The sequence below is a fragment of the Triticum aestivum genome, chromosome 7A (genome assembly GCF_018294505.1).
Source record: "Triticum aestivum cultivar Chinese Spring chromosome 7A, IWGSC CS RefSeq v2.1, whole genome shotgun sequence".
Classification (NCBI taxonomy): domain Eukaryota; kingdom Viridiplantae; phylum Streptophyta; class Magnoliopsida; order Poales; family Poaceae; genus Triticum; species Triticum aestivum.
This window is the reverse complement of record NC_057812.1, coordinates 390,359,455-390,374,695: the sequence shown is the minus strand read 5'-3', so window position 1 is coordinate 390,374,695 and position 15,241 is coordinate 390,359,455.

Genomic DNA, 15,241 nt, shown 5'->3' with positions numbered 1-15,241 from the left:
GTCACACTTCATCGGAGAGGCTTGGATGATGATGTAGAAGCCCTCCGTGATCGATGCCTCCTCCGGCGGAGCTCCGGAACAGGCCCCAAGATGGGATCTTGTGGATACAGAAAGTTACGGCGGTGGAATTAGGTTTTTGGCTCCGCCCCCGATCATTTGGGGGTACGTGGATATATATAGGAGGAAGAAGTACGTCGGTGGAGCTTCGAGGGGCCCATGAGGCAGGGGGCGTGCCCTAGGCGGGGGGGGGGGGGGCGCCCCCTACCCTCGTGACCACCTCGTGGCTTTCTTGACGGAGGGTCCAAGTCTCCTGGATCTTATCTGATGAGAAAAACACGTTTCCGAAGGTTTCATTCTGTTTGGACTCCGTTTGATATTCCTTTTCTTCGAAACCCTAAAACAAGGAAAAACATCTATTGGGCTGGGCCTCCGGTTAATAGGTTAGTCCCAAAAATAATATAAAAGTGGATAATAAAGCCCAATAATATCTAAAACAGTAGATAATATAGCATGGAGCAATCAAAAATTATAGATACGTTGGAGACGTATCAAGCATCCCCAAGCTTAATTCCTGCTCGTCCTCGAGTAGGTAAATGATAAAAACAGAATTTTTGATGTGGAATGCTTCCTAACATAATTATCAATGTAATTTTCTTTATTGTGGCATGAATGTTCAGATTCGAAAGATTCAAGACAAAAGTTCATATTGATATAAAAATAATAATACTTGAAGCATACTAACAAAGAAATTATGTCTTCTCAAAATATCATGGCCAAAGAAAGCTATCCCTACGAAATCATATAGTCTGGCTATGCTCTATCTTCACCACACAAAGTATTTAAATCATGCACAACCCCGATGACAAGCCAAGCAATTGTTTCATACTTTTGACATTTTCAAAACTTTTTCGATCTTCACGCAATACATGAGCATGAGCCATGGATATAGCACTATAGGTGGAATAGAATGGTGGTTGTGGAGAAGAAAAAAAGGGAGAAGATAGTCTCACATCAACTAGGCGTATCAACGGGCTATGGAGATGCCCATCAATAGATATCAATGTGAGTGAGTAGGGATTGCCATAAGTGGGTGTGCATCAACTAGGCGTATCAACTAGAGCTATAAGTATATGAAAGCTCAAAAGAAACTAAGTGGGTGTGCATCCAACTCGCTTGCTCACGGAGACCTAGGGCATTTTGAGGAAGCCCATCATTGGAATATACAAGCCAAGTTCTATAATGAAAAATTCCCACTAGTATATGAAAGTGACATAATGAGAGACTCTCTATCATGAAGATCATGGTGCTACTTTGAAGCACAAGTGTGGTAAAAGGATAGTAACATTGTCCCTTCTCTCTTTTTCTCTCATTTTTTTATTTGAGCCTTTCTCTTTTTATGGCCTCTTTTTTTTATTTTTTTCGTCCGGAGTCTCATCCCGACTTGTGGGGGAATCATAGTCTCCATCATCCTTTCCTCACCGGGACAATGCTCTAATAATGATGATCATCACACTTTTATTTACTTACAACTCATGAATTACAACTCGATTCTTAGAACAAAATATGACTCTATATGAATGCCTCCGGCGATGTACCGGGATTTGCAATGAATCAAGAGTGACATGTATGAAAGAATTATGAACGGTGGCTTTGCCAGAAATACAATGTCAACTACATGATCATGCTAGCAATATGACAATGATGGAGCATGTCATAATGAACGGAATGGTGGAAAGTTGCATGGCAATATATCTTGGAATGGCTATGGAATGCCATGATAGGTAGATATGGTGGCTGTTTTGAGGAAGGTATTTGGTGGGTGTATGATACCGGCGAAAAGTGTGCGGTATTAGAGAGGCTAGCATGGTGGAAGGAAGGAAAGTGCGTATAATCCATGGACTCAACATTAGTCGTAAATAACTCATATACTTATTGCAAAAATCTAGAAGTTATCAAAGCAAAGTATTACGCGCATGCTCCTAGGGGGATAGATTGGTAGGAAAAGACCATCGCTCGTCCCCGACCGCCACTCATAAGGAAGACAATCAATAAATAAATCATGCTCCGACTTCATCACATAACGGTTCACCATAAGTGCATGCTACGGGAATCACAAACTTTAACACAAGCATTTATCAAATTCACAACTACTCAACTAGCACGACTCCAATATCACCATCCTCATATCTCAAAACAATTATGAAATATCAATTTCTTCTTAGTATTCAACACACTCATAAGAAAGTTTTATTATTAATCTTGCATACCAAGCATATTAGGATTTTAAGAAAATTACCATGCTATTAAGATTCTCAAAATAATCTAAGTGAAGCATGAGAGATCAATAGTTTCTATAAAACAAATCCACCACCGTGCTCTAAAAGATATAAGTGAAGCACTAGAGCAAAACTATAAAGCTCAAAAGATATAAGTGAAGTACATAGAGTATTCTATCAAATTCCAAATCATGTATGACTCTCTAAAAAGGTGTGTACAGCAAGGATGATTATGGTAAACTAATAAGCAAAGACTCAAATCATAAAAGACTCTCCAAGCAAAACACATATCATGTGGTGAATAAAAATATAGCTCCAAGTAAAGTTACCGATAGAAGTAGACGAAATAGGGGATGACTTCCGGGGCATCCCCAAGCTTTGGCTTTTAGGTGTCCTTATATTATATTGGGGGTGCCATGGGCATCCCCAAGCTTAGGCTCTTGCCACTCCTTGTTCCATAATCCATCAAATCTTTACCCAAAACTTGAAAATTTCACAACACAAAACTTAAAGTAGAAGACTCGTGAGCTCCGTTAGCGAAAGAAAACAAAATACCACTTCAAGGTACTGTAATGAACTCATTATTTATTTATATGGGTGTTAAACCTACTGTATTCCAACTTCTCTATGGATTATAAACTATTTTACTACCCATAGATTCATCAAAATAAGCAAACAACACACGAAAAACAGAATCTGTCAAAAACAGAACAGTCTATAGTAATCTATAGCTAGAGCAAGATCTAGAACCCCAAAAATTCTAAAATAAATTTCTGGACGTGAGGAATTTATCTATTAAACATCTGCAAAAATAATTAATTAAATAAAACTTTCGAAATAAAAATGACAGCAGTTCTCGTGAGCGCTAAAGTTTCTGTTTTTTACAGCAAGTTCAACAAGACTTTCCCCAAGTCTTCCCAACGGTTCTACTTGGCACAAACACTAATTAAACTCAAAAAGCACAACCACAACAGAGGCTAGATAATTTGTTTATTAATAAATAGGAGCAAAAAGCAAGGAATAAAAATAAAATTGGGTTGCCTACCAACAAGCGCTATCGTTTAACGCCCCTAGCTAGGCATAACAAGCAAGAATAGATCTAGGTATTGCCATCTTTGGTAGGCAATTCTTCAATGAGGCATCTATTTCCCTTGGGAATTTATTTCTTTCTAGTTATTGTCAAACTCTTAGGCACAAGATAAAAATTCATTTGTAGCAATTGGTTCCTTAATGATAGCAAAAAGATTGGGATGAATACTTCTAGATTTAAGATCCGCAGTTTCCTTACTAGATGATTCACCCTTATTTTTAGGAACACACAAAAGCTTGGCAATTTTAGTAGAAGGACTTGGAGTATTCTTTACGGAAGAAAAAGCGGTTCCCAAGTTTGTAATGATACCCTCAAGTTTATCAATTCTAGTAGAATCTAAGTTTATCTTCTCATTAGCTATGGGTTCCTTTTCCTTAAAAATTTTCAAAGTCATTCCTACCTTAGATCCATATTGAGTAATTTGATTGTGGATGTTTCTGTCTAGATTTTCAATTAATTCAATAGTAGCAACTTTATTTTCAATAATTTCAAGTCTTTGCATAACATGCTCCAAAGTTAACATAGTTCCATTAACCAAAAGAGGTGGTGAGCCAAATAAATCTAACATAGCATTATAAGAATCAAAAGTATGGATACCCAAGAAATTTCCTCCGGTAATGGTATCAAGGATATATCTATACCAAGGATTAACACCTACATAAAAATTGCGGAGAAGAACTAAAGTAGATTGCTTCCTGGTAGATCTATTTTGAGCATTGCAAATTCTATATCAAGCATCTTTTAGATTTTCTCCCTCCCTTTGTTTAAAATTTAGAACTTCATTCTCGGGAGACAACTAAGAAGATATGAGACTAGCCATGACGACAAGCAAACAAACTAACACATGAGCAAACAAAGAGCAAACGGGCAAAAGAGGCAAATAGAGAGAGAGGGCAAATAAAACGGAAAGGGTGAAGTGGGGGAGAGGAAAACGAGAGGCAAATGGAAAATAATGTAATGCGGGAGATAGGGATTGTGATGGGTACTTGGTATGTTGACTTTTGCGCAGACTCCCTGGCAACGACGCCAGAAATTCTTCTTGCTACCTCTTGAGCACTGTGTTGGATTTCCCCGAAGAGGAAGGGATGATGCAGCAAAGTAGCGTAAGTATTTCCCTCAGTTTTTGAGAACCAAGGTATCAATCCAGTAGGAGGCTACACTTGAGTCCCTCGTACCTACACAAAAACAATAGCTCAATGCAACCAACGCGCTTAGGGGTTTTCAATACCTTGACGGTCACTTACGAAAGTGAGATCTGATAGAGATGATAAATATTATTTTTGGTATTTTTGGTATAGAGATGCAAAGTAAATAAAGTAAAAGCAAAGCAATAATAAAGTGACAGAGATTGATATGATGAGAAAGAGACCCGGGGGCCATAGGTTTCACTAGTGGCTTCTCTCAAGAGCATAAGTATTCTACGGTGGGTGAACAAATTATTGTTGAGCAATTGACAGAATTTACCATAGTTATGAGAATATCTAGGTATGATCATGTATATAGGCATCACGTCCGAGACAAGTAGACCGAAACGATTCTGCATCTACTACTATTACTCCACTCATCGACCGCTATCCAACATGCATCTAGAGTATTAAGTTAAAAACAGAGTAACGCCCTAAGCAAGATGACATGATGTAGAGGGATAGTTTCATGCAATATGATAAAAACCCCATCTTGTTATCCTCGATGGCAATGATACAATACGTGCCTTGCTGCCCCTTCTGTCACTGGGAAAGGACACCGCAAGATCGAACCCAAAGCTAAGCACTTCTCCCATGGCAAGAACAACCAATCTAGTAGGCCAAACCAAACTGATAATTCAAAGAGACTTGAAAAGATAACCAATCATACCTAAAAGAATTCAGAGAAGATTCTAATATTATTCATAGATAGACTGGATCATAAACCCACAATTCATCGGTCTCAACAAACACACCGCAAAAAGAAGATTACATCGAATAGATCTCCACAAGAGAGGGGGAGAACATTGTATTGAGATCCAAAAAGAGAGAAGAAGCCATCTAGCTACTAGCTATGGACCCGTAGGTCTGAAGTAAATTACTCACACTTCATAGGAGAGGCTTGAATGATGATGTAGAAGCCCTCCGTGATCGATGCCTCCTCCGGCGGAGCTCCGGAATAGGCCCCAAGATGGGATCTCATGGATACAGAAAGTTGCGGTGGTGGAATTAGGTTTTTGGCTCCGTCCCCGATCGTTTGGGGGTACGTGGATATATATAGGAGGAAGAAGTACGTCGGTGGAGCTTCGAGGGGCCCACAAGGTAGGGGGCGCGCCCTAGGGGGGCGCGCCCCCTACCCTCGTGATCACCTCGTGGCTTTCTTGACGGAGGGTCCAAGTCTCCTGGATCTTATCTGATGAGAAAATCACGTTTCAGAAGGTTTCATTCCGTTTGGACTCCGTTTGATATTCCTTTTCTTCGAAACCCTAAAACAGGCAAAAAAACAGCAATTTGGGCTGGGCCTCCGGTTAATAGGTTAGTCCCAAAAATAATATAAAAGTGGATAATAAAGCCCAATAATGTCTGAAAGAGTAGATAATATAGCATGGAGCAATCAAAAATTATAGATACGTTGGAGACGTATCAGGCACCGGCCTTGGCGCTCCTCGGCTAGGACTTGACGCGGGAATGGTGCAGGGACATCGAGGTGCGCATGCTGGAGAGGAGAGGGAGGCCGACGGGGTCGGAGAGACGATGTCGAGGGAGAGGTGAGGCGCTGATCGTGGCGGTGCTCGACTCCGTGAAGAAGAGGAAGCAGTGGAAGAAGACGTAGTAGAGGAAGAAGATCGCGACGCCTTTGGGTCCTTCTAGCTCTGGTCTTGCCTGAAGTCAAAGAAGACGACGTAGGAGAGTCGAATCGAAGCAAAGAAGACGACGAGGAGCCTCACAACCAACGGCGGAGCGCGCTCGGTTGTTCTTTGCTCCTCTATTTCTTGAGGAAGAAGAAGAAACAGAGGGAATGAAAATGGGTGGCGGCAGCAAGATGGGAAGAGGAAACCCTAGGGCGCGGGGCTGCTGGCTTTATAGGGGAAGCGAGCACGGCTCGGTTGGCTGCCTCGGTGGCCATGTGCGGCAAAGCGCGGTTTTACTGTGAGAGAGGAAAAGCAACGGGAGGAGGAAGAAAGGTGAAGTGGAGTGAATGACATGCAGGCCCGGGGGAAGTGAAACGGGCGGCCACGCTGGAATTTTACCAAGGGAGCTGGATAGCTGCGGCCTGCTGTTCGCTGGGCTGGAGAAGGCCCATGCGGCTGCGTTGGGTAGGTCTCTCCCTCTCTTGCAACTACTCCTTCCTTTTGATTTCTTCAACCAGAAATGAAAAGGGAAAGTACATGGAGTTTAAAGATGTCAGTGGCTAAGATGAAAAAAAATCCCTGCAATGCGGGGATTATGCTCGATTAAGTAAAATTGGTCTGGGTATTTTTTAGAGACAGGGATTTAAAACAAGTTTGAATTAGGTTCAAACTTGAGTTAAATTCTAGCCCAACCAAATCAATTCCAATTGAGCTAAAAATTGCCAGAGAGGTTGAGGGCATGGTGGAAGATTTATAGGCAAATAATGAACATTACTTGGGGGAGGAAAAGTGTCACTCGAGTAAATGGCTAAAATTTGAAAGAAGGAAGAAGGAGATGGGGTTTTCTTGGATATGGATTAACTTGAAGGCTGAAGATGCCAACAGCAAGGGTATGAAGAGAAAGAGATCACACCATAACATACACAATTAAAATGCACATGCAACAACAAGCAAGATGATCATGATGCAATGCAATAAAATGACAAGAGGCACAACAAAATCATGAAGCATACAACAAAAAAGATGATCATGTCACAAGAAGCAAAATATGGCAAAGGCATTCATCATGAACATGACAACAAACATATAGGAATGAAATGTGCAAAACAAATATGATAATGCAACAAACACAATACACACGGCAACAACTAAAATAAATGGAAGACAAACTGGAGCATCGGTCTTGGGGCGTCACAACACTCCACCACTACAAGAGGATCTTGTCCCGAGATCTAAGGATGGCACCGGAGGGAAATGGAAGAGCAAGAGAAGAGGTAAAACTAAGTTGCTTCCTTGACAAACGAGTTAAACCATAGAACCTTGCGAGGTTGAACGAATTGAAAGAAAGAATACAACAAAGATGAACAAAGTTGAAAACACTCCGTTAGAAAAGAGGAACAAGGAACATTACTAGAACCTTGTAGGTTGAAAGGCATAAGAAAAGGCTGCAATGGACAAGAAGTACATGCAAGCACTTTGGTAAAAACGAGATGTACAAGGAACGCTAAAGATCAATTACGACAACACTCCGGTTGAGAAGGGAGGCAAAACTTGATAGAATGGGAAGAACTTGAATGTAGGACACGACGCTCCGATTGAATGGATAGGCAAAGGAAAGAGCATGATCTTGGCAAGACAAAATGATGGGTCGAAGAGAGCAACATCACAATGCCTTCGGAACAAATGTAAGAAAGGAATCAAAAGAACGGAGGAGAAAACAACATCTTCTACCTCAAATGAGCTTGAAGGAGCATCTTGAGGAGAAGGGTCGAACGGAGTTGTTGGAAAACCAACAACAAAAAGTATAAGATTGTTGTGGGCTTATGGAAAACATCTCGAAATCTTGAGGTGAAATTCTTCCACTAACGAAAAACAATAGATTGGATTGATATGAGCAAGGAGACGAGAAACTTATTTCACCGGGAGGATAAATGAAGAACTTGGTTCATTTATGAGCACCAAAATAGAAAAAATCCTTAGGGAAGGCTTAAGGTGAAATATGACACAAGATAACTCCAACAAAGAGATTAATGGATTTAAAATACCTCATTCTTGATAACTTGTGAATCATGAAACACGAAGGGAAATTATCAACAATGACATAACACCACCTCAAAAGATGAGATATGAAAGAATTACACTTCGGAATGCAGGATGAAGAATGCTTGAACTCCTCAAAACAAGACATGTGTTGAGCACCATGTTTATTCGAGAGTAAATCCTAGCGGATCATAGCTTCGAGAGAAAACTTGAAGAACAACTAAATAATGAAAGGAATCCTTGACGAACCACCATGTAGAGCCTCCATGAAGAACTCCGGTAATAAAAGGATGATAAAAAGAAAGAGAAGTTGAAAACACAAGGTGATTCCTTGCAATGATTTAGATGAATCTTCATGGTGAAATAATTGAGAGATCTTGGAACTCTGGGAAAGAAAGATGAAACAATTGAAACCTAGAATTTTGTTGAACCTCCGGAATAAGGAATTGAATTTACTCGATGAAACAAGAATAAGAATTAAATTATGCTCATTCTTCACCAATTAAATTGATGACAAGCAATGGATTTGGCATACCACTTATTATCATAGAACGGATTAAGATAGATAGATATGGCGCAAACTTGAGAAGGTCTTCGACGAACCACCGGAAGGATTGAAACAACAAATAAAGTTATATGATATACAAAGGAAGAAGAATCTCGGAAGAACCACTGTAGGAATTGAAAAAGAACGAAGATAAGATAAAAAAACACCAGGAAGAATTAGCAAATGAATGAAGATGCTTGAGAGAATTTACATACTAGCGAACGAAGAGATCATGAACTGATTAGAGGATGTTTGAGTGATGCAGCGGTAAGATTTGGAGAACGAGAGCAAAAAGCTGGAATGAATAAACCCGAAATGACGGCCTTCGGAGAATCAAACTGAAAAGACTCCTAAAATGCTCCGGATGGATGAAAAGAATTCTCACAATCGCAAACAATTATGAGAGGATGGCATCAAGCTAGAACCACGAGTCTTGAGAGAATGGATAAGATTTGGAGGAAACTCTACTTCAGTCTTCAAATGCAGAGAATGACGATAAGGAACACCACCATGAATTGTTGAGACACTTCAGAATGATTAAAAGAGGAGAGGCTGAGCCAAGATGAAAATAATTTGAAAGCGATATTGGAGAAGGCAATTGGCTGATGATAATTCATTCTTACGTCAAGCTTTGAAATGAATTTGAGAATAGCTCCGGAAAAGAGGAATCAGGTAAGATCCTGGGAAAAGACCTGTGGGTTAGGGCCCAACCAAAAGAAACACCTTCGAACGATTACTTGAAAGGGAGAATGCACCGGTTGATTTAAATGGCTTGAATGAGATAACATCCTCGAAAGATCTTGAACGAATACAGAGTGGAAACATGAATCTTTGAGATATCTTCAGCACTCCAGAACAGTTGAATAGCGAGAAGTGGATGATAAAGAGGTGCAACGGCATGAGAAAATGTTTGAAACGAGGAAAAAATATGATCGACAAAGCTTGAATTTAATCCACCGGAGAAGAAAATAAAACGAAGAATGATGAACTTGAAGCTCCGCTAGTATCTTACTGAGAGTCACCGGATAAGAACATTGACAGAAAAGAATGGAGAGACTTCCCATTAGTAAAAGGGTACTTGATTGAGAAATATGAGTCCTTGAAGAGAAATAAGGGGCGGGAGGGCAGGAAAACAAAGACAACTTGGGATGAACGAAACAAACACCGATGATAAGAACTGATAATTGATCTTGCGAATGTTGAAATGATCGGATCCACTTGAAGAGAAACACGCCGGTTGAAAAGGATCGACATGACAATCTTGATTATCATGAAGGATTAGTATTCACATAGGAGTATGATAACACCGCTTAGGAAAGGTATGGAATCAACACTTGAAATTGAAGCAACTCGAATACCACAACTCAAAACATAACAAAGGATTGCTTGCAGAATAAGCCCGAAACAAACATATGATAGATCCCACTTAGAAATATATTCTAGGAGCTACTTGAATTCCCACTTATAATCTCCCGAAACTTTCTGGTTATGCAATCAGGTGTTGGGGATACAGGGGAAGCATAATATCTCACCCAAACTAACAAATCCTACATCCATCTGTATACATCCTTCAACACATAACCAAGAAACCTTTGGAAATCATTTACCTCAACCTTCAAAAAGCAACCGTTATAAGAGTTATGGCAATACTCCTGAACTCCCGTCCCAGTACTGGGTGGCGTCGAGGTTATCTCACCAACAACTACATAAAAGATATTTTTGACATCAGTGAAACTTAGGTATTCCAGAACTGCAATGATAAAATTGTGATGACAACACCTCGGAGCTGAACTCCCCGAGACACTGCCACAACCCCTAAATGTCAGGAGGCACCAAGAACAATGTTCTCGTCAGAAAGCCATTGGAACGATTCCAAGATACCCGCGTGATCCTAAAAAAATTCATGAAATTTGAGGAGAGAAAAGTCAAAACTTCTATGTCAGGAGGCCTCACCAGAGTAACGAAGGGACTGAGGAGTAAAAAAAATCCTACTCTCCGATATATATAATCCTAAGACTCAAAACATTTTGTTCTAGACTCTACAACGTCAACGATTCGATCAAGCAGGGGGCTCCTAAGTCGGGGAAGGCTCTGATTACCAACTTGTAACACCCACAATGCGGCTATATCTCCCATGTGTCGAGGCACGACTTAGAGGCATAGCCGCATGGTAGGCATGTCGCAAGAGGGGTAATCTTTACACATAACATGTACAGAATAAGAAAGGGACAAAGTTGGCTAACAATCGCCACTTCACACAAATACAAGTTAAACATACATCATCCAGAATACAATCAAGGTCTGACTACGGAACCAAAATAAAAGAAGACAACCCCAAATGCTAGATCCCCGATCGTCCCAACTGGGCTCCGCTACTGATCAACGGGAAAAGAAAACAAAACAATAATCAAGATCTTCATCGAGCTCCCACTTGAGCTGGGTTGCATCATTTGCACTGGTATTATCGGCACCTGCAACTATTTGGAAGTATATGTGAGTCACAAGGACTCAGAAATCTCACACCCGTGAGATCAAGACTATTTAAGCTTATGGGTAGGAAAGGGGTAGTGAGGTGGAGCTGCAGCAAAGCACTAAGCATATATGGTGGCTAACATACGCAAAAGAGAGCGAGAAGAGAAGCAACGCACGATCAAGAAGCTAGAAAGATCAAGAAGTGATCCTGAAACTACTTACATTTCAAGCATAACACAAGAACCGTGTTCACTTCCCGGACTCCGCCGGAAAGAGACCACGGCTACACACGCGGTTGATGCATATTAATTAAGTTAAGTGTCAAGTTCTCTACAACCGGATATTAACAAATTCCCATCTGCCCATAACTGCGGGCACGGCTTTCGAAAGTTCAAACCCTGCAGGGGTGTCCCAACTTAGCCCATCACAAGCTCTCATGGTCAACGAAGGATATTCCTTCTCCCGAGAAGACCCGATCAGTCTTGGAATCCCGGTTACAAGACATTTCAACAATGGTAAAACAAGACAAGCAAAGCCGCCCGAATGTGCCAATAAATCCTGATAGGAGCTGCACATATCTCGTTCGCAGGGCACACCGGATGGGCTAGACATCGGGTTGGCATAGACCCAGTTCGGACCAACACTTAGAGAAGCACTGGCCCCAAGGGGGGGGGTTAAAATAAAGATGACCCTCGGGCTCGCGAAAACCCAAGGGAAGGTTATAGGTTGTTAGGCAAATGTAAAACCAAGGTTGGGCCTTGCTGGAGGAGTTTTATTCAAAGCAAACTATCAAGGGGTTCCCATAACACCCAACCGTGTAAGGGATGTAAAATCAAGGAACATAACATCCGTATGACGGAAACTAGGGCGGCAAGAGTGGAACAAAACACCAGGCTTAAGGCCGAGCCTTCCACCCTTTACCAAGTATATAGATGCATTAATTAAATGAGATATATTGTGATATCCCAACATATCCATGTTCCAACATGGAACAAACTTCAACTTCACCTGCAACTAGCAACGCTATAAGAGGGGCTGACCAAAGCGGTAACATAACCAAACAATGGTTTGCTAGGTAAGGTGGGTTAGAGGCTTGACATGGCAATATGGGAGGCATGATATAGCAAGTGGTAGGTATCGCGGCATAGCAATAGAGCGAACAACTAGCAAGCAAAGATAGAAGTGATTTCGAGGGTATGGTCATCTTGCCTGAGATCCCGCAAGGAAGAAGAACGAGTCCATGAAGAAGACAAATGGACGAAGTCAAACAAATCCTCACAACTCCGGAACGAAACCAAAGAAACGAGAGAAGCAACCCGGAAAGAAGCAAGCAACAAAGTAAACAACCATCACATAAGCATGGCATGATGCACAACCAAGTATGATGCATGTCCGGTCTAATGAGGCATGGCATGGCAAAATGCACAAGCAAAACTACAAGTTAAGTGGAGCTCAATATGCAACGAGTTGCATATTGACGAAACACCACAACAATTATTTAGTTATCTCCCGTTCAGGTACTCAACAATATTAAATGTTGGTTAGCATGGCAAGAGGTGAAGCATATGAAAACTACCTATCTAGGCAAGTTTAAATGAGGCCGGAAATAACAAACAACAATTCCGGAAAATCCTCATATGCATATATTAGGTTTGGTACTGTTCTTCCCTAAACCATATTTTAGAGTTGTTAAACATGCAACGTATAGTCACCATGTTAAACTATGCATTTTTCTACCCCATTTACATATAAAGTTTATTAAATTTGGAGCTACGGTTATTAAGTTAGGAATTAAATCATTTTAGCATGGCATATGGGCAAATTTAAAGCAAACAACATTTAAATATTTTAAACATGGATGAAAGTGGCATATCTTGAAAGTACATGAAAACCTAAGCATGTTGCATAAATGACATATTTATTTGGATGCACGGTTAATTAATTACTAGTATTTTAACAATGATGGCATTCCTGTAAATATGTAAAACAAAAAGGAAACAGAAGTGGACACAGACTAGGCCAGCCACTGTCAAAGACGTGGGGGCCACCCGGGTGCTGAGGTGGCAGGGGCATGGTTGTGGGGTGGTGTAAGTTTGGACAGAGAGGGTCCCACTGTCATAGAGACCAAAATGGTAAAAAATATTGGGCATTTCACCAATCGCCCGATGGGGTTTCGAACCTGGGTCTGCTGTTTATGCGAGAGAGGGTTGAACCACTGGGCTAGGGTTGGGGTGTTTGACACAAGGTAGGCAGTATTCCTTTTGAACCAGAACCAAGCGGAAGCTGGCTTCCTCTTCTTTGGCAGAGAAGAATGCGACGACGCCGGCGAGCAACGGTGGCGCGGCAGGGCTCAGGATGCGGCAGTGGGGTTGCGGAATAGGGGCACGGTGAGGCGAACGGCTTCTGCTAGCCGGTGTCATGTGCGTGCGCGAGCGGCGGAACAATGGCTTCGAGAACGAGCTCGAGCAGGAGCTCGTCTCGGCCGCGGCAGCGAGGGCGAAGGCGCGGGCGTGCAGCACAGACGTGGGCCGCGATCTGCGTGTGCTGTGGGCGTGCACATGAATGGATATGTGTGGATCATCGAGCAGAGAAACTAAATGAAGGTGAGCCGAACTCGAGGCCGTCCATGGAGGACGAACTCGGGGCCGTGCGGATCGGTGGAAACGCGGACAAACGACAACGGAGAGAGTTGGGGAGGAGCGGAGATTGCGGGGCGCTCAAGCTCGATGTCTAGGGGTGTATGTCCAGAACTGTGCAGGTCTGGTGCTCCAGGAGCCGGATGTCCGGGCCGAAAATTCCAGATCGGCATTTGGACTTCACAACTCGATTTGGGGCGGAAATAGATGATTTTAGGGAAAAAATTGGAGAGATTTTGTGGATGGAAAGTGGGGAAACTTGGGGATATGCTAGATCCACTTGAAACCAAGCAAATCCATGGATCAAATCCAACAAAACTTCATCAAACGAACAAATCACGAAAAAAATTGGGGCCTATTTTTGGTGGGGATTTTCAAAATTGGGGAAGAACACAACAAAATTAGCTAGAAAACAAAAGGGGAGGCTCCGAAACCGTGATCAACGTGGCTCTAGATACCAAGATGATGTAGGGTGGAACCCTAATCGACCGATCTTTCACGAAAGGAGCGGATCCCGCGATGAACACGAAGAACACGAGGGGGAAAATAAGGGGAATCATGAGGGGAAACACGAGAGAAACACTAAAACGAACAAGAATGATCACACATGTGCTAGATTCTCGAAACACAAAGAGATACACAATCCAAATCCAACAAGGGACGATACAAAGGGTAGCCGGTTCTTCTCTGTGAGGTGGTCTTGAATCCACAAGGGGATCTTCCCGTAAAGGGGTCTTGAATCCTAGGTGGATCTTCTCCGTAGAGGGGCCGCGGTCTCTCTTGTGGAGTAGATCCGATGTGGATGAGCAATGCTCTATCTCTCAATATGAGCTAAACCAATGCTAACACTGACTAAAAGGAGGTGGGGGAGTATATATAGTCTAAGCCACCAAGGGGTAAGTGGGAAAGAGGGATACATGGGCCTCGGGCCCTGTCCATGCGCGCAGGCAGGCGCCGGATGTCCGGGCTAGGGCCCGGATATCCAGCCGTTCGCGGGGCACCGGATGTCCGGGGCACTTGCCGGATATCTGGCCTAGTGGTGGCCGAAACTGTTGCTCTCTGGATAGCTGTTGTCCGGATTTCCGGGGGCGATCCCGGATGTCCGGCCTGTTGACAGGCGCCGGATGTCCGGGGGTCGGACGGATGTCCAGCTGCTGAAGCTCTTCGGTGCAAACGTCGGATGTCCAGCCTCTGGCCCGGATGTCCGACCACTGTAGCTTCCAGCAGCTCCGTTTCTTTCGTCTCCGCTTCCAGGCTTCCCTCGCGGATGGTGTAGTTGTTCCTTCGCGCTTGCACTCCTCCTCGTCGTCCATAGTGTTCTGACAATACCTATGCATGCACACGAGATGGGTGTCAAGTAGTATA